The 19,545-nt window shown below is 45.8% G+C and overlaps 8 non-coding genes across 8 annotated transcripts; all 8 read right to left on the reverse strand.

The window, feature by feature from the left end:
* Nucleotides 1–390: 390 nt before the first annotated feature.
* LOC141149494 (U2 spliceosomal RNA) lies at nt 391–581 on the reverse strand. Its single transcript, XR_012245788.1, has one exon. It is a non-coding gene; the product is annotated as a U2 spliceosomal RNA (small nuclear RNA).
* A 1,118-nt stretch (nt 582–1,699) lies between these two features.
* On the reverse strand, nt 1,700–1,890 carry LOC141149506 (U2 spliceosomal RNA). The gene has a single exon (XR_012245799.1). It is a non-coding gene; the product is annotated as a U2 spliceosomal RNA (small nuclear RNA).
* Nucleotides 1,891–3,005: 1,115 nt separating this feature from the next.
* On the reverse strand, nt 3,006–3,196 carry LOC141149518 (U2 spliceosomal RNA). The gene has a single exon (XR_012245810.1). It is a non-coding gene; the product is annotated as a U2 spliceosomal RNA (small nuclear RNA).
* A 1,118-nt stretch (nt 3,197–4,314) lies between these two features.
* Nucleotides 4,315–4,505, reverse strand: LOC141149529 (U2 spliceosomal RNA). The gene has a single exon (XR_012245821.1). It is a non-coding gene; the product is annotated as a U2 spliceosomal RNA (small nuclear RNA).
* A 1,118-nt stretch (nt 4,506–5,623) lies between these two features.
* Nucleotides 5,624–5,814, reverse strand: LOC141149541 (U2 spliceosomal RNA). The gene has a single exon (XR_012245833.1). It is a non-coding gene; the product is annotated as a U2 spliceosomal RNA (small nuclear RNA).
* Nucleotides 5,815–6,929: 1,115 nt separating this feature from the next.
* On the reverse strand, nt 6,930–7,116 carry LOC141150416 (U2 spliceosomal RNA). Its single transcript, XR_012246622.1, has one exon. It is a non-coding gene; the product is annotated as a U2 spliceosomal RNA (small nuclear RNA).
* A 9,984-nt stretch (nt 7,117–17,100) lies between these two features.
* LOC141149552 (U2 spliceosomal RNA) lies at nt 17,101–17,291 on the reverse strand. Its single transcript, XR_012245844.1, has one exon. It is a non-coding gene; the product is annotated as a U2 spliceosomal RNA (small nuclear RNA).
* A 1,115-nt stretch (nt 17,292–18,406) lies between these two features.
* LOC141149564 (U2 spliceosomal RNA) lies at nt 18,407–18,597 on the reverse strand. Its single transcript, XR_012245855.1, has one exon. It is a non-coding gene; the product is annotated as a U2 spliceosomal RNA (small nuclear RNA).
* Nucleotides 18,598–19,545: the final 948 nt, after the last annotated feature.

The raw sequence follows: 19,545 nt of genomic DNA on the forward strand, positions 1-19,545 counted from the left end.
TGTTGATAACAAGGGCATTTGCTAAATAGATGGTGTGTGTGCAACAATATACTGAAAGGTCAATTATATTGTGCAGCTTATCTCACCACCTGTAGTTATTTAGGTGAAAGCTCCAAAATGCTTGCCTAATATGTCTGTTTATCCAAAAGGAAGTAAAAAGGGAGAGCTAGAAAGATAGCATTGCATCACATTACATGGCAATGCAATGCACAGTTGCTGAAGTTGAACCAAAATGAGCTTGTAATCTGGCTTCTGCAACTTTGAACATGAAAAATCCAATGAGGAGAAGAAAAGCAGAGCCAAAGAGTCCATCCCAAAATCCGACAAACAAGCAAAATGAACAAAAAACATTGAATTCAATTCTTTCTGATTTTAGAAACTGCATTAAAGAAGGGGTGCACCGGTCCTGGAGATACTGCAATACCAGGTCAATGCGTGGAGTGGACAGAGCAAGCTCTTTTTCCATCTCCCTGTTCTAAAAATCCATTTAATATATGGTCCCCAGATAGGGGACGTATCAGATATTAAACTGATAAGAACAGATACTACACTTGATCTTAGCCAAAAGGCCGAGAAGCGATAACCAGAATTGGTTTCAAACTACGGAGCCACCCAAGGATCCTAAAAAGTCCATTTGTGGAGATGAGCTCCTGGACTCCCGTTAAGAAGACATGTTGTCAACCTCTAGATCCCTTACATGCCTGCACTTTTCGGCTTGCTGCTGCTGCAATCCACGCGTTTTAGATCTGCATAACTCCACCTCTTTAAACACAGCACCTTCACCCCCTGCTGTTCCCACCCGCCTCAACACCGTTGTAAGGGAGGAGAACCAATTAAGGCGGGGGGTGGGGTGGAACGAGCAGCTGTCTACCCTTAGCAGGAGGGCTCCTGATTACATACCTCTCCTGCTGCTGCTGCTGCTGCTGGCTGTCCAGCAGCAGACTGAAGGTGGCTGCTGCTGTGCACAGGTATATAAAGGCTCAGAGCCTATTATGACACGCGCAGCCAGCGTTCCATTGCCACATTCCATCTACTGCAGGCAGGATACCTGGCTGGCTGAATGTCGCTGAGAAGCTCACAGAGACCGCCATAAGCAACAGTTTAACAGAATGCCACAGACTAATCAACCAAACTTTTTGGGTTGGGTTCTCTTTTATAGTCTGCAGGCATTAAATGAAAGAAGTCAGTGTTCCAGCAGAAGGAGACAACGTTTCAGAAAAGGCATTGTAGCAAACCAAAAAAGAAATTTTAAGCGCAGCAGAGTAACCAGCGCACATACCTGTTAGCTCAGGTGAGTTTAAAAGGCTGCTGTTGATAACAAGGGCATTTGCTAAATAGATGGTGTGTGTGCAACAATATACTGAAAGGTCAATTATATTGTGCAGCTTATCTCACCACCTGTAGTTATTTAGGTGAAAGCTCCAAAATGCTTGCCTAATATGTCTGTTTATCCAAAAGGAAGTAAAAAGGGAGAGCTAGAAAGATAGCATTGCATCACATTACATGGCAATGCAATGCACAGTTGCTGAAGTTGAACCAAAATGAGCTTGTAATCTGGCTTCTGCAACTTTGAACATGAAAAATCCAATGAGGAGAAGAAAAGCAGAGCCAAAGAGTCCATCCCAAAATCCGACAAATAAGCAAAATGAACAAAAAACATTGAATTCAATTCTTTCTGATTTTAGAAACTGCATTAAAGAAGGGGTGCACCGGTCCTGGAGATACTGCAATACCAGGTCAATGCGTGGAGTGGACAGAGCAAGCTCTTTTTCCATCTCCCTGTTCTAAAAATCCATTTAATATATGGTCCCCAGATAGGGGACGTATCAGATATTAAACTGATAAGAACAGATACTACACTTGATCTTAGCCAAAAGGCCGAGAAGCGATAACCAGAATTGGTTTCAAACTACGGAGCCACCCAAGGATCCTAAAAAGTCCATTTGTGGAGATGAGCTCCTGGACTCCCGTTAAGAAGACATGTTGTCAACCTCTAGATCCCTTACATGCCTGCACTTTTCGGCTTGCTGCTGCTGCAATCCACGCGTTTTAGATCTGCATAACTCCACCTCTTTAAACACAGCACCTTCACCCCCTGCTGTTCCCACCCGCCTCAACACCGTTGGAAGGGAGGAGAACCAATTAAGGCGGGGGGTGGGGTGGAACGAGCAGCTGTCTACCCTTAGCAGGAGGGCTCCTGATTACATACCTCTCCTGCTGCTGCTGCTGCTGGCTGTCCAGCAGCAGACTGAAGGTGGCTGCTGCTGTGCACAGGTATATAAAGGCTCAGAGCCTATTATGACACGCGCAGCCAGCGTTCCATTGCCACATTCCATCTACTGCAGGCAGGATACCTGGCTGGCTGAATGTCGCTGAGAAGCTCACAGAGACCGCCATAAGCAACAGTTTAACAGAATGCCACAGACTAATCAACCAAACTTTTTGGGTTGGGTTCTCTTTTATAGTCTGCAGGCATTAAATGAAAGAAGTCAGTGTTCCAGCAGAAGGAGACAACGTTTCAGAAAAGGCATTGTAGCAAACCAAAAAAGAAATTTTAAGCGCAGCAGAGTAACCAGCGCACATACCTGTTAGCTCAGGTGAGTTTAAAAGGCTGCTGTTGATAACAAGGGCATTTGCTAAATAGATGGTGTGTGTGCAACAATATACTGAAAGGTCAATTATATTGTGCAGCTTATCTCACCACCTGTAGTTATTTAGGTGAAAGCTCCAAAATGCTTGCCTAATATGTCTGTTTATCCAAAAGGAAGTAAAAAGGGAGAGCTAGAAAGATAGCATTGCATCACATTACATGGCAATGCAATGCACAGTTGCTGAAGTTGAACCAAAATGAGCTTGTAATCTGGCTTCTGCAACTTTGAACATGAAAAATCCAATGAGGAGAAGAAAAGCAGAGCCAAAGAGTCCATCCCAAAATCCGACAAACAAGCAAAATGAACAAAAAACATTGAATTCAATTCTTTCTGATTTTAGAAACTGCATTAAAGAAGGGGTGCACCGGTCCTGGAGATACTGCAATACCAGGTCAATGCGTGGAGTGGACAGAGCAAGCTCTTTTTCCATCTCCCTGTTCTAAAAATCCATTTAATATATGGTCCCCAGATAGGGGACGTATCAGATATTAAACTGATAAGAACAGATACTACACTTGATCTTAGCCAAAAGGCCGAGAAGCGATAACCAGAATTGGTTTCAAACTACGGAGCCACCCAAGGATCCTAAAAAGTCCATTTGTGGAGATGAGCTCCTGGACTCCCGTTAAGAAGACATGTTGTCAACCTCTAGATCCCTTACATGCCTGCACTTTTCGGCTTGCTGCTGCTGCAATCCACGCGTTTTAGATCTGCATAACTCCACCTCTTTAAACACAGCACCTTCACCCCCTGCTGTTCCCACCCGCCTCAACACCGTTGGAAGGGAGGAGAACCAATTAAGGCGGGGGGTGGGGTGGAACGAGCAGCTGTCTACCTTTAGCAGGAGGGCTCCTGATTACATACCTCTCCTGCTGCTGCTGCTGCTGCTGGCTGTCCAGCAGCAGACTGAAGGTGGCTGCTGCTGTGCACAGGTATATAAAGGCTCAGAGCCTATTATGACACGCGCAGCCAGCGTTCCATTGCCACATTCCATCTACTGCAGGCAGGATACCTGGCTGGCTGAATGTCGCTGAGAAGCTCACAGAGACCGCCATAAGCAACAGTTTAACAGAATGCCACAGACTAATCAACCAAACTTTTTGGGTTGGGTTCTCTTTTATAGTCTGCAGGCATTAAATGAAAGAAGTCAGTGTTCCAGCAGAAGGAGACAACGTTTCAGAAAAGGCATTGTAGCAAACCAAAAAAGAAATTTTAAGCGCAGCAGAGTAACCAGCGCACATACCTGTTAGCTCAGGTGAGTTTAAAAGGCTGCTGTTGATAACAAGGGCATTTGCTAAATAGATGGTGTGTGTGCAACAATATACTGAAAGGTCAATTATATTGTGCAGCTTATCTCACCACCTGTAGTTATTTAGGTGAAAGCTCCAAAATGCTTGCCTAATATGTCTGTTTATCCAAAAGGAAGTAAAAAGGGAGAGCTAGAAAGATAGCATTGCATCACATTACATGGCAATGCAATGCACAGTTGCTGAAGTTGAACCAAAATGAGCTTGTAATCTGGCTTCTGCAACTTTGAACATGAAAAATCCAATGAGGAGAAGAAAAGCAGAGCCAAAGAGTCCATCCCAAAATCCGACAAACAAGCAAAATGAACAAAAAACATTGAATTCAATTCTTTCTGATTTTAGAAACTGCATTAAAGAAGGGGTGCACCGGTCCTGGAGATACTGCAATACCAGGTCAATGCGTGGAGTGGACAGAGCAAGCTCTTTTTCCATCTCCCTGTTCTAAAAATCCATTTAATATATGGTCCCCAGATAGGGGACGTATCAGATATTAAACTGATAAGAACAGATACTACACTTGATCTTAGCCAAAAGGCCGAGAAGCGATAACCAGAATTGGTTTCAAACTACGGAGCCACCCAAGGATCCTAAAAAGTCCATTTGTGGAGATGAGCTCCTGGACTCCCGTTAAGAAGACATGTTGTCAACCTCTAGATCCCTTACATGCCTGCACTTTTCGGCTTGCTGCTGCTGCAATCCACGCGTTTTAGATCTGCATAACTCCACCTCTTTAAACACAGCACCTTCACCCCCTGCTGTTCCCACCCGCCTCAACACCGTTGGAAGGGAGGAGAACCAATTAAGGCGGGGGGTGGGGTGGAACGAGCAGCTGTCTACCCTTAGCAGGAGGGCTCCTGATTACATACCTCTCCTGCTGCTGCTGCTGCTGCTGGCTGTCCAGCAGCAGACTGAAGGTGGCTGCTGCTGTGCACAGGTATATAAAGGCTCAGAGCCTATTATGACACGCGCAGCCAGCGTTCCATTGCCACATTCCATCTACTGCAGGCAGGATACCTGGCTGGCTGAATGTCGCTGAGAAGCTCACAGAGACCGCCATAAGCAACAGTTTAACAGAATGCCACAGACTAATCAACCAAACTTTTTGGGTTGGGTTCTCTTTTATAGTCTGCAGGCATTAAATGAAAGAAGTCAGTGTTCCAGCAGAAGGAGACAACGTTTCAGAAAAGGCATTGTAGCAAACCAAAAAAGAAATTTTAAGCGCAGCAGAGTAACCAGCGCACATACCTGTTAGCTCAGGTGAGTTTAAAAGGCTGCTGTTGATAACAAGGGCATTTGCTAAATAGATGGTGTGTGTGCAACAATATACTGAAAGGTCAATTATATTGTGCAGCTTATCTCACCACCTGTAGTTATTTAGGTGAAAGCTCCAAAATGCTTGCCTAATATGTCTGTTTATCCAAAAGGAAGTAAAAAGGGAGAGCTAGAAAGATAGCATTGCATCACATTACATGGCAATGCAATGCACAGTTGCTGAAGTTGAACCAAAATGAGCTTGTAATCTGGCTTCTGCAACTTTGAACATGAAAAATCCAATGAGGAGAAGAAAAGCAGAGCCAAAGAGTCCATCCCAAAATCCGACAAACAAGCAAAATGAACAAAAAACATTGAATTCAATTCTTTCTGATTTTAGAAACTGCATTAAAGAAGGGGTGCACCGGTCCTGGAGATACTGCAATACCAGGTCAATGCGTGGAGTGGACAGAGCAAGCTCTTTTTCCATCTCCCTGTTCTAAAAATCCATTTAATATATGGTCCCCAGATAGGGGACGTATCAGATATTAAACTGATAAGAACAGATACTACACTTGATCTTAGCCAAAAGGCCGAGAAGCGATAACCAGAATTGGTTTCAAACTACGGAGCCACCCAAGGATCCTAAAAAGTCCATTTGTGGAGATGAGCTCCTGGACTCCCGTTAAGAAGACATGTTGTCAACCTCTAGATCCCTTACATGCCTGCACTTTTCGGCTTGCTGCTGCTGCAATCCACGCGTTTTAGATCTGCATAACTCCACCTCTTTAAACACAGCACCTTCACCCCCTGCTGTTCCCACCCGCCTCAACACCGTTGGAAGGGAGGAGAACCAATTAAGGCGGGGGGTGGGGTGGAACGAGCAGCTGTCTACCCTTAGCAGGAGGGCTCCTGATTACATACCTCTCCTGCTGCTGCTGCTGCTGGCTGTCCAGCAGCAGACTGAAGGTGGCTGCTGCTGTGCACAGGTATATAAAGGCTCAGAGCCTATTATGACACGCGCAGCCAGCGTTCCATTGCCACATTCCATCTACTGCAGGCAGGATACCTGGCTGGCTGAATGTCGCTGAGAAGCTCACAGAGACCGCCATAAGCAACAGTTTAACAGAATGCCACAGACTAATCAACCAAACTTTTTGGGTTGGGTTCTCTTTTATAGTCTGCAGGCATTAAATGAAAGAAGTCAGTGTTCCAGCAGAAGGAGACAACGTTTCAGAAAAGGCATTGTAGCAAACCAAAAAAGAAATTTTAAGCGCAGCAGAGTAACCAGCGCACATACCTGTTAGCTCAGGTGAGTTTAAAAGGCTGCTGTTGATAACAAGGGCATTTGCTAAATAGATGGTGTGTGTGCAACAATATACTGAAAGGTCAATTATATTGTGCAGCTTATCTCACCACCTGTAGTTATTTAGGTGAAAGCTCCAAAATGCTTGCCTAATATGTCTGTTTATCCAAAAGGAAGTAAAAAGGGAGAGCTAGAAAGATAGCATTGCATCACATTACATGGCAATGCAATGCACAGTTGCTGAAGTTGAACCAAAATGAGCTTGTAATCTGGCTTCTGCAACTTTGAACATGAAAAATCCAATGAGGAGAAGAAAAGCAGAGCCAAAGAGTCCATCCCAAAATCCGACAAACAAGCAAAATGAACAAAAAACATTGAATTCAATTCTTTCTGATTTTAGAAACTGCATTAAAGAAGGGGTGCACCGGTCCTGGAGATACTGCAATACCAGGTCAATGCGTGGAGTGGACAGAGCAAGCTCTTTTTCCATCTCCCTGTTCTAAAAATCCATTTAATATATGGTCCCCAGATAGGGGACGTATCAGATATTAAACTGATAAGAACAGATTTTTTTTAATTTGGCTATCCCCTGCAGAGGGATAAAACCGTTTATTAAAACTTTAACAAATTACAAGCATAATTACACAAATACCAAACGTTAAAAGACAAATGAAATTTACAAAACAAAAAAATACAAAGATTTTAAATAATTAGGTTCCATTGGTCAACAAGCCATTTTTTGGAAATATGTATATTCTTCTTTTTGTCAATTAAATAATAAGTATATGTGACACCCCAGGGGTCTGGTTGCCACAGTGATAGAGATATTACGTCTGAGAGCAGGTGGGAGGTCCTTTGGTCAGGGATCCTGTGCATGCCACGCCTCCTGCCCAGTCTTGGGAGGGGAAGGACTTCCCCTATATAAACCTGGGGCTGAGGCAGGGTAGGGAGTTCTGAGAGGAGAAGACAGGGAGCAGAGCTGCTCTATGGGCTCTGCTCCACAGGCAGGCCCTGTCCAGGGGCCTGAGCCTGGAGTCAAGGAGAGTAGAGACAAGAAACAGCAGAAGCAATACTACTACGAGTCAGGGGCTGGCAGCTGCAGAGCTCGCCCTGACTGAGAAGCTTTCTTACCGGACCCGGCGTCCGAGGCTGTGGGGACTAACTCTTACCCAGCAGCAGAAGCCGACCGGCAGGGGATTTCAGGTCCTCAGGCCCAGAAACCCGAAGGCACGGTCACACGCGTGGGACCAGCACCGCCATCGTGGAGCGGAAGCCATTAGAAGGCCCCGAGTCACCGGCCATACGGGTGAGCACCACACGGTACACTCAGGGACGTGGGCTACTTATATCCGCTTCTAGCAAGGTAGCCAGAAGAGTACAGTCAGTTTGGGAGGCCTACAACTCCGCCTGGCCAGGGGAGATCCCATCTGCTCAAGGACTGACCAGGCCCCGTTCACTAGCAAGTACTCCGGGAGGGTCTATCGTTGTTACCAGTAAAGACCCTGAATTACACCGCACCGTCTCTGAGTGGTTCCTGCTACCCCCATCATCCACATCTGCTGCCCTGAGGCCATACCCCTCCCGTTGGGGGTTATACCATCTACGCTGCACCATCCATCCACCGGCCTCAGCGGACTGTCCTGCAGCGGCAGCTCCATAGCTGCATTCAACGGGTGGCGTAGTCGTCCTGCATCTACCACTGTTACATCGCCGCTCAGTTTGACTCCCTGGGCACGGACCGGGTCACCGCCACGAGACTACAACCCTCAAGAGATCCGGCTCCGGGTAAGCTCCCGCGTGCGCAACGCAGCGTGACACAGGCCCAGGGGCGCGTCAACTTTGGCGTAGTCGGCAGGATTTCGTGCCCACAACCACCGGGTACTGCGTGCCTGAAAAAGAGACTTTTCAAACTTACCTGTGGTGAAGATTCCCGCCATCCGGCGCCATCTTCAGCCTTCTTCCCGCCATCGGTGAAGTTTCCCGCCATCCGGCGCCATCTTCTGCCTTCTTCCCGCCATCCGTGGAGTTTTCCCGCCATTGGACGCCATCTTGAGGACGCCGCGCGGGAAGAAGAGGGGCGTGGACTCCGAAAGCGCGCGAGAACTGAAGCCCCGCCTCACGTCCGGACGTTGCGTAAGGTCCTGGAAGGAGCCCAGCAGACGCCGACGTCACAGGAGCGCGACGCCAGGTCCTCTACCCCGACGATTGACTGCGGAGCCGCGGCCTACGGAAGAGGATCTCTGGAAGGTAGGCCACGGTCCACTAGGGGGGAGGAGGACACCAGGAACGGACAGCAAGATGGCGGACCGGCAGCAGACTAAGCTGCCCAGCATCGGCAGTGCCCCAGTCGTCGCCGGCCCCGACCAGCGCCGGGAGAAGACGCGTGACGCAGGAGCGGTCGCGGGAGCAGGTAAGAGGAGTCTCCCTGTCCCGGACGCTGCCAGCGTCAGCCTGCTCCCGGGCCCCCTGGTGGAGCCGCCGATTCCGGGCGCTGCAGACACCGACCTGCTCCAGCCCCCGCAACAAGCCCTGCGGCCAAGCCCTCCAGCCCTGGGCACTACCACCACCAGCCGCGCCCAGGCCCAAAGTTGCACCCTCTGACCCCGGGCGTCATCAACGGCGACCCTCTCCACGCCTGGTCGCAAGGCCAGAACTCCCCAGGTGCAAAAGGACTGTACGCCCTCCACGTTAACCAAGGAGGAGCTGCAGTACTACCAATACGAGGAAAGCCAAGAGGACCCGGACGGGTCTGAAGCCTACACACAAGAAGGAGCAGGAGGATGCCGTTACTGAAGTACGGTAAAGTGGAACTGTACATAGTTACCCGTAGGGGTACTTGTGTTGCTAATTAAAATATGGTCCCCGTTGGGACAAGTGTGAACTGTTCCCGTGTGTCCCCTATCCTTAACCAGGCTGAGGACTGTGAGCAGCCATCCCATCTCCCCACAGGCTGAGGACTGTGAGCAGCCAATCCTTATCCCCACTGGCCGAGGACTGAGAGCGGCCATATCTTGTAAATATTATGTGTTTCCAGTTATTTATAGGAGTCCTTGGTGGATTTACCGGGAATCCTTTGTACAGTTAGTGGAGCGTAACCCAGGATGGACTAAAAGACTGTTAAGGACTCGGGGTAGGACAGACCCCTACCTGGTTACGTCTCCCTGTTTTGGTGAAATGGACACCTTGCTTTCTTCAAAGACTGCACCCGGTTACGGACACGCCGTGACCAGCTTTATGCGTTTCCTTATTGTAATGTTATTGTTTATACTTTGTTATGTTACAAAAATATGTTTAGTCCCGGAGTACTAAATTTCACTAGGGGGGAATGTGACACCCCAGGGGTCTGGTTGCCACAGTGATAGAGATATTACGTCTGAGAGCAGGTGGGAGGTCCTTTGGTCAGGGATCCTGTGCATGCCACGCCTCCTGCCCAGTCTTGGGAGGGGAAGGACTTCCCCTATATAAACCTGGGGCTGAGGCAGGGTAGGGAGTTCTGAGAGGAGAAGACAGGGAGCAGAGCTGCTCTATGGGCTCTGCTCCACAGGCAGGCCCTGTCCAGGGGCCTGAGCCTGGAGTCAAGGAGAGTAGAGACAAGAAACAGCAGAAGCAATACTACTACGAGTCGGGGGCTGGCAGCTGCAGAGCTCGCCCTGACTGAGAAGCTTTCTTACCGGACCCGGCGTCCGAGGCTGTGGGGACTAACTCTTACCCAGCAGCAGAAGCCGACCGGCAGGGGATTTCAGGTCCTCAGGCCCAGAAACCCGAAGGCACGGTCACACGCGTGGGACCAGCACCGCCATCGTGGAGCGGAAGCCATTAGAAGGCCCCGAGTCACCGGCCATACGGGTGAGCACCACACGGTACACTCAGGGACGTGGGCTACTTATATCCGCTTCTAGCAAGGTAGCCAGAAGAGTACAGTCAGTTTGGGAGGCCTACAACTCCGCCTGGCCAGGGGAGATCCCATCTGCTCAAGGACTGACCAGGCCCCGTTCACTAGCAAGTACTCCGGGAGGGTCTATCGTTGTTACCAGTAAAGACCCTGAATTACACCGCACCGTCTCTGAGTGGTTCCTGCTACCCCCATCATCCACATCTGCTGCCCTGAGGCCATACCCCTCCCGTTGGGGGTTATACCATCTACGCTGCACCATCCATCCACCGGCCTCAGCGGACTGTCCTGCAGCGGCAGCTCCATAGCTGCATTCAACGGGTGGCGTAGTCGTCCTGCATCTACCACTGTTACATCGCCGCTCAGTTTGACTCCCTGGGCACGGACCGGGTCACCGCCACGAGACTACAACCCTCAAGAGATCCGGCTCCGGGTAAGCTCCCGCGTGCGCAACGCAGCGTGACACAGGCCCAGGGGCGCGTCATATACATTTCACATAAACATAACCTTAAAACATCATTCACTGATAAAACATCTTGTTTAAAAATAGCAATGTTGCGCGCTTTCCAGAGAGATGACTTGGCGCAGTTCACTGTCTTCCAAGCCATTGTGTACTGGTCCATTGTGGGGCATTCCATAAGTCCGTATAGCACAGTTTTATATGTAAAGTCCTTGAGGTCTGCCACCCTTTCCAGTAGGGGGAGCAGTCTTCTCCAGAAATCCTTTGCAAAATTACATGTCCATAATAGATGTTCCACCGTTTCCTCGTCTTGGCATCCGGCTCTTGGGCAGATGGCAGACCTCACAAATCCTCTTCTGTATTGGAATGCCCGGCAAGGAAGACAGCGGTGCATGCAACTCCAAGCCAGATCTCTCTGTTCATTAAAAAGATAAAAAACGTTAATCATTTTCCAGATAGACATAGATTTGTCATCATCATATCTGTCAACATTACATATTTCCTCACTTTTACGTATTTCTTTAATTAGTTTCTTACTATTTCTTAATTCCTCTATTTTCTTAGTCCCTAAATTAAAATCGGACACTATTTTCCTTAAAATCTCATAATGCGTCGACAAATTAAAAGCATGGGGCACAGATATATTAACTTCATACCATCCAAACTTTCTCATAAAAAATCCTGTATTAAAACGCATAAAAAAGGACCAATAGTGATTCTTAAAAAGGGCATTAAAACAGTAAACGAACAGATGGATTAAAAGAAACCTATTAAAATCTGGAAAATCTTTACCACCTTTTACTTTTGATTTCATCACGATTTCTCTTTTCAGCTTTTCCATTTTTGAGTTCCAAAAGAAGGTAAAACAGGTTTTGGTTATCTTTTTTAAAACATTAACAGGCGGGGGGAAAACCATGCTAAGATACAATAAAAGAGGTAAAATCACCATCTTTAAAACCAATACTTTACCCTCCATTGTAAGTCTCCTCATGTTCCACATACATATTTTCGTATTTACTTTCTGTGTAACTGTTTCCCAACTATTATAACCATCATTATTTTCAGTGAATAATATACCTAAAATGGAAATGGATTCGGAGACATTAATTGGTACATCATGTAAAATCATCCCCCCAACACTTAAAATGTTACACTTATTAAAATTGATTTTAAAACCAGAAGCTAGACAAAAGGATTGCACTTGATGGAGAGTGGCCGTAAGTGATGGTGCATCTGTACACAAGACCGCCACGTCATCCATGTAGCCTACAACCTTGGCCTCCAAACCACCGCTTCCAGGCAGAGGGACACCGCATATCTGTTTATTTTGGCGTATTGCACATAACATTGGTTCCAGTGCACAGATAAACAGTAGGGGGGACAGAGGGCATCCCTGTTTCACCCCTGACCGTAAAAATACCTCTTGTGTCTTAAAACCATTCACTAAAATCTTACTTGTACAATCCTTGTAAAATGCTTTAAGCGATAGTAAAAACCCTTCTGGTATGCCCATTTTCTCTAAAACTTTAAAAAGATAAAAGTGTGAGACACGGTCAAATGCTTTTTCAAAATCAATAGATAAAATCGCCATTTTCCCCTTTCTGTCTTTCACATCCTCAATACAGTCTTTCACTAAATTCAGATTGTCCCATATACTGCGCCCCGGCACCCCACACACTTGATTAGAATGAATAACTTTGCTGATGACTTCTTTTAGACGATTTGCACAAATTTTAGCCATTATTTTATAGTCACAATTTAAAAGTGTTATTGGTCTCCAGTTTTCTAATTTTGATTTATCGCCTTTTTTGTATAGGAGGGAGACTTCACCTTTCTTCCAGGAATTTAATAAAACCTTATTATTAAAAACCTCAGTAAACAAATAAAACAAATCATCTTTTAAAATATCATAAAAACATACATAAAATTCTATTGGGATGCCATCAGGACCAGGGACCTTTCCAGTTTTAAAACTTTTAATAGTTTTTAACACTTCTTGTTCCGTTAAAACTTGGGATAAAAACTCTTGGGATGCGGGATCTAAAACAGCTGTTAGTCCTTGCAGCGAATCATCCATTAATTTATTATCTATATTTTTTCCATTAAAAAGATTAGAAAAAAAACCCTCAACTTTACCCAGCATATTTTTTATATTATTCTCACCATCTATATGGTCAATTATCACTTTTTCTTTTTTATTTTTCCTAAAAAAATATCTGGAACACTTTTCATTTTCTTCTATATGTTGTACTCTAGAACGAAAAATGATCTCTTTTCCTTTTTGTTCTAGCCATTTTGAAATCTCTTCTTTTAAGTTTGAAATATCAACTTGTACATCTATCCCATTGTCTCTGAGCTTAAATAATGTTTGTAGGCGGGTATTTAAAATTCTATATTCTTCATATTTTTCTTTGGCTCTACATATACTCTTTTTAATAAAAAAGTCTTTTATTTTTACTTTCATTCTATCCCACCATACACTCATAGTCTCATTTGTTTTTTTCCCTTTTCTACATTTCCTATAAAACTCAATAAAATCTGATAAAATCTGCGGGTCGGTTAAAAGGGATACGTTCATTTTCCAGCTTTTCTTACCACATTTTTTGTTGTCATTTACTTTTATGGTAAAGGATAAAAGTTTATGGTCTGAAAATATATTAGTTAAAACTTCACATTTGGCAGGTATTGTTTTATCTGAACCAAAAATAAAATCAATCCTAGAGCTACAATTAGCATTGCTCCAAGTGAAACCGGCGTCCTCTGGGCTATCACTATGACACTCTTTATATATGTCTATCAATTTAGCATCTTTGACTATATCATGTAGCATACCTGAGGTTTTATCGTAGTTCCTGCTTACAGAGCTGGAGCGCCGGTTTTCACCTTTTAAAACACAATTAAAATCCCCTGCTAAGATAAAAGGTTCAGAGTTATTAATAAAAAATGGTAAAAGATCAAGCATTTCGGCTCTTTCATTTTTCTCTGTTGATCCATAAAAATTTAAAAACTGCCATCTAATACCATCAATAAAAGCTTTCACTAATAAAATACGACCTGGTAAAATTTCCTGAATAAAATCAATTAAAACGTTCCCATTAAAAAGTATGGCTACACCCGCTGATCCTGCAGCATTCGATCCGGACCAGACAGATGGCCCACACTTCCACTCATCTTTATATTTTTGATATGACATTTCATGTGGGATATTACATTCTTGCAGAAAAAATACAGATGCAGTAAAACACGTAAAAAAATTAAAAAGAGCAGTTCTTCTCGTGTTAGATTTTATGCCTCTCACGTTGAGGGAAATACCTTTGAGTTCAGCCATCATTAGAAAATGTAGAAATTTTACTTAGGTAACTAAGAGCAACGGATTTACCTGTCCGATGAACCTGATCAGACCACTGGGCTTGCGCCTCCCTCCTCATCTGATAGTATCGTCACGAGAGTCTCCGTGGAGGAGGAAAGATTACCACATTTATATAAACCCGACGCTACACTGGCATAGCTCGGAGGGCTGGCTGGCAGAACCCGCTGGGTCTCCATTGGCTGGCCATGCAGTTCCTCATCAGGTGGGTCCCCGAGGGGTTCCGCCGCCCCTGTTTGACCTGTAGAAGGTCGTCCTATAGGAGGAGGTTGCGCACAAGGCAGAGCCTCTGACTCTTCAGAGGCAGCAAGATCCCGGTCCCCACCTGTAGCAGCGGAGACCGAAACCCCTGAGGGTCCAGCGTCCACGTCCCCTTCAGGAGAAGTGTCCATCTGTTCACCTCCTGCTGCCTCCTCCGAACCACCCTTTTTCTTTTTCTTAGGACCCACCTTTATCCACTCAGCGCCCTCAGCACTAGGAGACCCAGACTGGGCATGGGCTTCTGTGTCGGCCTTTTGCCGGTCCCTTTTGACCTTACCAGTAGTGCCCTTCTGCTCCTTCTCAGCCCTCCTTTTGGACTCCCGCAGGTCCTGCAGCCAGGTTTTGGGATTTGGTATTTTACCTGTCATAGACTCTGGAGACACTTCACTATTTGGTACGCCCTTATTGTCTCCAGAGGCTCCAGGTTGTTGTTCCTCCTCCTGAGGGGTGGTCTGATCTTTTGGTCCTTGGTCGGACGTCTTGGACTTCCCATTTTGCTCATCTTCCCGAAATCTGTGAGGGCAAGAAAAATAAAAGTGACCTGGAGTCTGGCAAAAACTGCATTTCTTTTCCTTAGGGCATTCTTTTGTCTCATGTTCTTCACTAGCACAATTTCTACATGATACATGACAGTTTTCTTTTGAATGACCATAGCGCCCACAATTTCTGCAATATACTGGCATCCCAGAAAAGAAGAAATCCCCATTTGTTTGCCCAATTTTGAAACGGGCAGGGGGGAGCCGTATACCACCTGGTGTATTTGGATCTCTTGTACACTTCACAAGGAATTTCCACTTAGATGTCCATATGTTATATTCGTTTAATATCTTCCCAATACATTTAACACTTTTAAAATAAATTGCTAGAAATGACATTACTTCTGGAGCAGAAACAAAGGGCGAAAATATTTTTACAATAACCAGTCTTACCTCATCCAGGACGTGCTCAACAATTTGTATCCCTTTCAAAACAGGACTATTTTCAACTTTTTTTAACTTTTCTAGTACATCTCTAAAAATACCTTCTCCGGTGAATGTGATGTCATAGTCACCTCTTCTGGGATAATCCTGGATGGAGAGAATTTCATTCCTTTGTACGCCAAGAAGGTTCCTGAGCACGTCCTGGACTACATACCCTAATTTCCTCATATCCGAGCCACCCGCCGTGAAGTGAACTCGGATAGAGTTTTTTAGCCTCGCATAAAGAGGCACGAGGTTAGGGTCAACCTCCATGGAAAAACGCAACAAGGTTGCAAATTGCAGCCGCTTGCAATCTGCGCTCCCAGTGTTCTTGCAGCGAAAAACACCTGGAAGCTGGGGGATCGCAACTCGTTACCCTGGGACTAAGCCCTCTCCCTAATAGCAGCAAGCAGGTTAAGTCCACCAAAGTGGACGATCCTGCCAGGCCAAGGAGAGGGGTACCCGAGTGCCCTTCAACCACAATCTCCTGCAATAAAGCACTTGATCGTAGCCAAAAGGCCGAGAAGCGATAACCAGAATTGGTTTCAAACTACGGAGCCACCCAAGGATCCTAAAAAGTCCATTTGTGGAGATGAGCTCCTGGACTCCCGTTAAGAAGACATGTTGTCAACCTCTAGATCCCTTACATGCCTGCACTTTTCGGCTTGCTGCTGCTGCAATCCACGCGTTTTAGATCTGCATAACTCCACCTCTTTAAACACAGCACCTTCACCCCCTGCTGTTCCCACCCGCCTCAACACCGTTGGAAGGGAGGAGAACCAATTAAGGCGGGGGGTGGGGTGGAACGAGCAGCTGTCTACCCTTAGCAGGAGGGCTCCTGATTACATACCTCTCCTGCTGCTGCTGCTGCTGGCTGTCCAGCAGCAGACTGAAGGTGGCTGCTGCTGTGCACAGGTATATAAAGGCTCAGAGCCTATTATGACACGCGCAGCCAGCGTTCCATTGCCACATTCCATCTACTGCAGGCAGGATACCTGGCTGGCTGAATGTCGCTGAGAAGCTCACAGAGACCGCCATAAGCAACAGTTTAACAGAATGCCACAGACTAATCAACCAAACTTTTTGGGTTGGGTTCTCTTTTATAGTCTGCAGGCATTAAATGAAAGAAGTCAGTGTTCCAGCAGAAGGAGACAACGTTTCAGAAAAGGCATTGTAGCAAACCAAAAAAGAAATTTTAAGCGCAGCAGAGTAACCAGCGCACATACCTGTTAGCTCAGGTGAGTTTAAAAGGCTGCTGTTGATAACAAGGGCATTTGCTAAATAGATGGTGTGTGTGCAACAATATACTGAAAGGTCAATTATATTGTGCAGCTTATCTCACCACCTGTAGTTATTTAGGTGAAAGCTCCAAAATGCTTGCCTAATATGTCTGTTTATCCAAAAGGAAGTAAAAAGGGAGAGCTAGAAAGATAGCATTGCATCACATTACATGGCAATGCAATGCACAGTTGCTGAAGTTGAACCAAAATGAGCTTGTAATCTGGCTTCTGCAACTTTGAACATGAAAAATCCAATGAGGAGAAGAAAAGCAGAGCCAAAGAGTCCATCCCAAAATCCGACAAACAAGCAAAATGAACAAAAAACATTGAATTCAATTCTTTCTGATTTTAGAAACTGCATTAAAGAAGGGGTGCACCGGTCCTGGAGATACTGCAATACCAGGTCAATGCGTGGAGTGGACAGAGCAAGCTCTTTTTCCATCTCCCTGTTCTAAAAATCCATTTAATATATGGTCCCCAGATAGGGGACGTATCAGATATTAAACTGATAAGAACAGATACTACACTTGATCTTAGCCAAAAGGCCGAGAAGCGATAACCAGAATTGGTTTCAAACTACGGAGCCACCCAAGGATCCTAAAAAGTCCATTTGTGGAGATGAGCTCCTGGACTCCCGTTAAGAAGACATGTTGTCAACCTCTAGATCCCTTACATGCCTGCACTTTTCGGCTTGCTGCTGCTGCAATCCACGCGTTTTAGATCTGCATAACTCCACCTCTTTAAACACAGCACCTTCACCCCCTGCTGTTCCCACCCGCCTCAACACCGTTGGAAGGGAGGAGAACCAATTAAGGCGGGGGGTGGGGTGGAACGAGCAGCTGTCTACCCTTAGCAGGAGGGCTCCTGATTACATACCTCTCCTGCTGCTGCTGCTGCTGGCTGTCCAGCAGCAGACTGAAGGTGGCTGCTGCTGTGCACAGGTATATAAAGGCTCAGAGCCTATTATGACACGCGCAGCCAGCGTTCCATTGCCACATTCCATCTACTGCAGGCAGGATACCTGGCTGGCTGAATGTCGCTGAGAAGCTCACAGAGACCGCCATAAGCAACAGTTTAACAGAATGCCACAGACTAATCAACCAAACTTTTTAGGTTGGGTTCTCTTTTATAGTCTGCAGGCATTAAATGAAAGAAGTCAGTGTTCCAGCAGAAGGAGACAACGTTTCAGAAAAGGCATTGTAGCAAACCAAAAAAGAAATTTTAAGCGCAGCAGAGTAACCAGCGCACATACCTGTTAGCTCAGGTGAGTTTAAAAGGCTGCTGTTGATAACAAGGGCATTTGCTAAATAGATGGTGTGTGTGCAACAATATACTGAAAGGTCAATTATATTGTGCAGCTTATCTCACCACCTGTAGTTATTTAGGTGAAAGCTCCAAAATGCTTGCCTAATATGTCTGTTTATCCAAAAGGAAGTAAAAAGGGAGAGCTAGAAAGATAGCATTGCATCACATTACATGGCAATGCAATGCACAGTTGCTGAAGTTGAACCAAAATGAGCTTGTAATCTGGCTTCTGCAACTTTGAACATGAAAAATCCAATGAGGAGAAGAAAAGCAGAGCCAAAGAGTCCATCCCAAAATCCGACAAACAAGCAAAATGAACAAAAAACATTGAATTCAATTCTTTCTGATTTTAGAAACTGCATTAAAGAAGGGGTGCACCGGTCCTGGAGATACTGCAATACCAGGTCAATGCGTGGAGTGGACAGAGCAAGCTCTTTTTCCATCTCCCTGTTCTAAAAATCCATTTAATATATGGTCCCCAGATAGGGGACGTATCAGATATTAAACTGATAAGAACAGATACTACACTTGATCTTAGCCAAAAGGCCGAGAAGCGATAACCAGAATTGGTTTCAAACTACGGAGCCACCCAAGGATCCTAAAAAGTCCATTTGTGGAGATGAGCTCCTGGACTCCCGTTAAGAAGACATGTTGTCAACCTCTAGATCCCTTACATGCCTGCACTTTTCGGCTTGCTGCTGCTGCAATCCACGCGTTTTAGATCTGCATAACTCCACCTCTTTAAACACAGCACCTTCACCCCCTGCTGTTCCCACCCGCCTCAACACCGTTGGAAGGGAGGAGAACCAATTAAGGCGGGGGGTGGGGTGGAACGAGCAGCTGTCTACCCTTAGCAGGAGGGCTCCTGATTACATACCTCTCCTGCTGCTGCTGCTGCTGGCTGTCCAGCAGCAGACTGAAGGTGGCTGCTGCTGTGCACAGGTATATAAAGGCTCAGAGCCTATTATGACACGTGCAGCCAGCGTTCCATTGCCACATTCCATCTACTGCAGGCAGGATACCTGGCTGGCTGAATGTCGCTGAGAAGCTCACAGAGACCGCCATAAGCAACAGTTTAACAGAATGCCACAGACTAATCAACCAAACTTTTGGGGTTGGGTTCTCTTTTATAGTCTGCAGGCATTAAATGAAAGAAGTCAGTGTTCCAGCAGAAGGAGACAACGTTTCAGAAAAGGCATTGTAGCAAACCAAAAAAGAAATTTTAAGCGCAGCAGAGTAACCAGCGCACATACCTGTTAGCTCAGGTGAGTTTAAAAGGCTGCTGTTGATAACAAGGGCATTTGCTAAATAGATGGTGTGTGTGCAACAATATACTGAAAGGTCAATTATATTGTGCAGCTTATCTCACCACCTGTAGTTATTTAGGTGAAAGCTCCAAAATGCTTGCCTAATATGTCTGTTTATCCAAAAGGAAGTAAAAAGGGAGAGCTAGAAAGATAGCATTGCATCACATTACATGGCAATGCAATGCACAGTTGCTGAAGT

Source organism: Phyllobates terribilis, unplaced genomic scaffold (assembly GCF_046119375.1).
Source record: "Phyllobates terribilis strain yellow unplaced genomic scaffold, ASM4611937v1 Scaffold_5__5_contigs__length_657084704, whole genome shotgun sequence".
Taxonomy (NCBI): Eukaryota; Metazoa; Chordata; class Amphibia; order Anura; family Dendrobatidae; genus Phyllobates; species Phyllobates terribilis.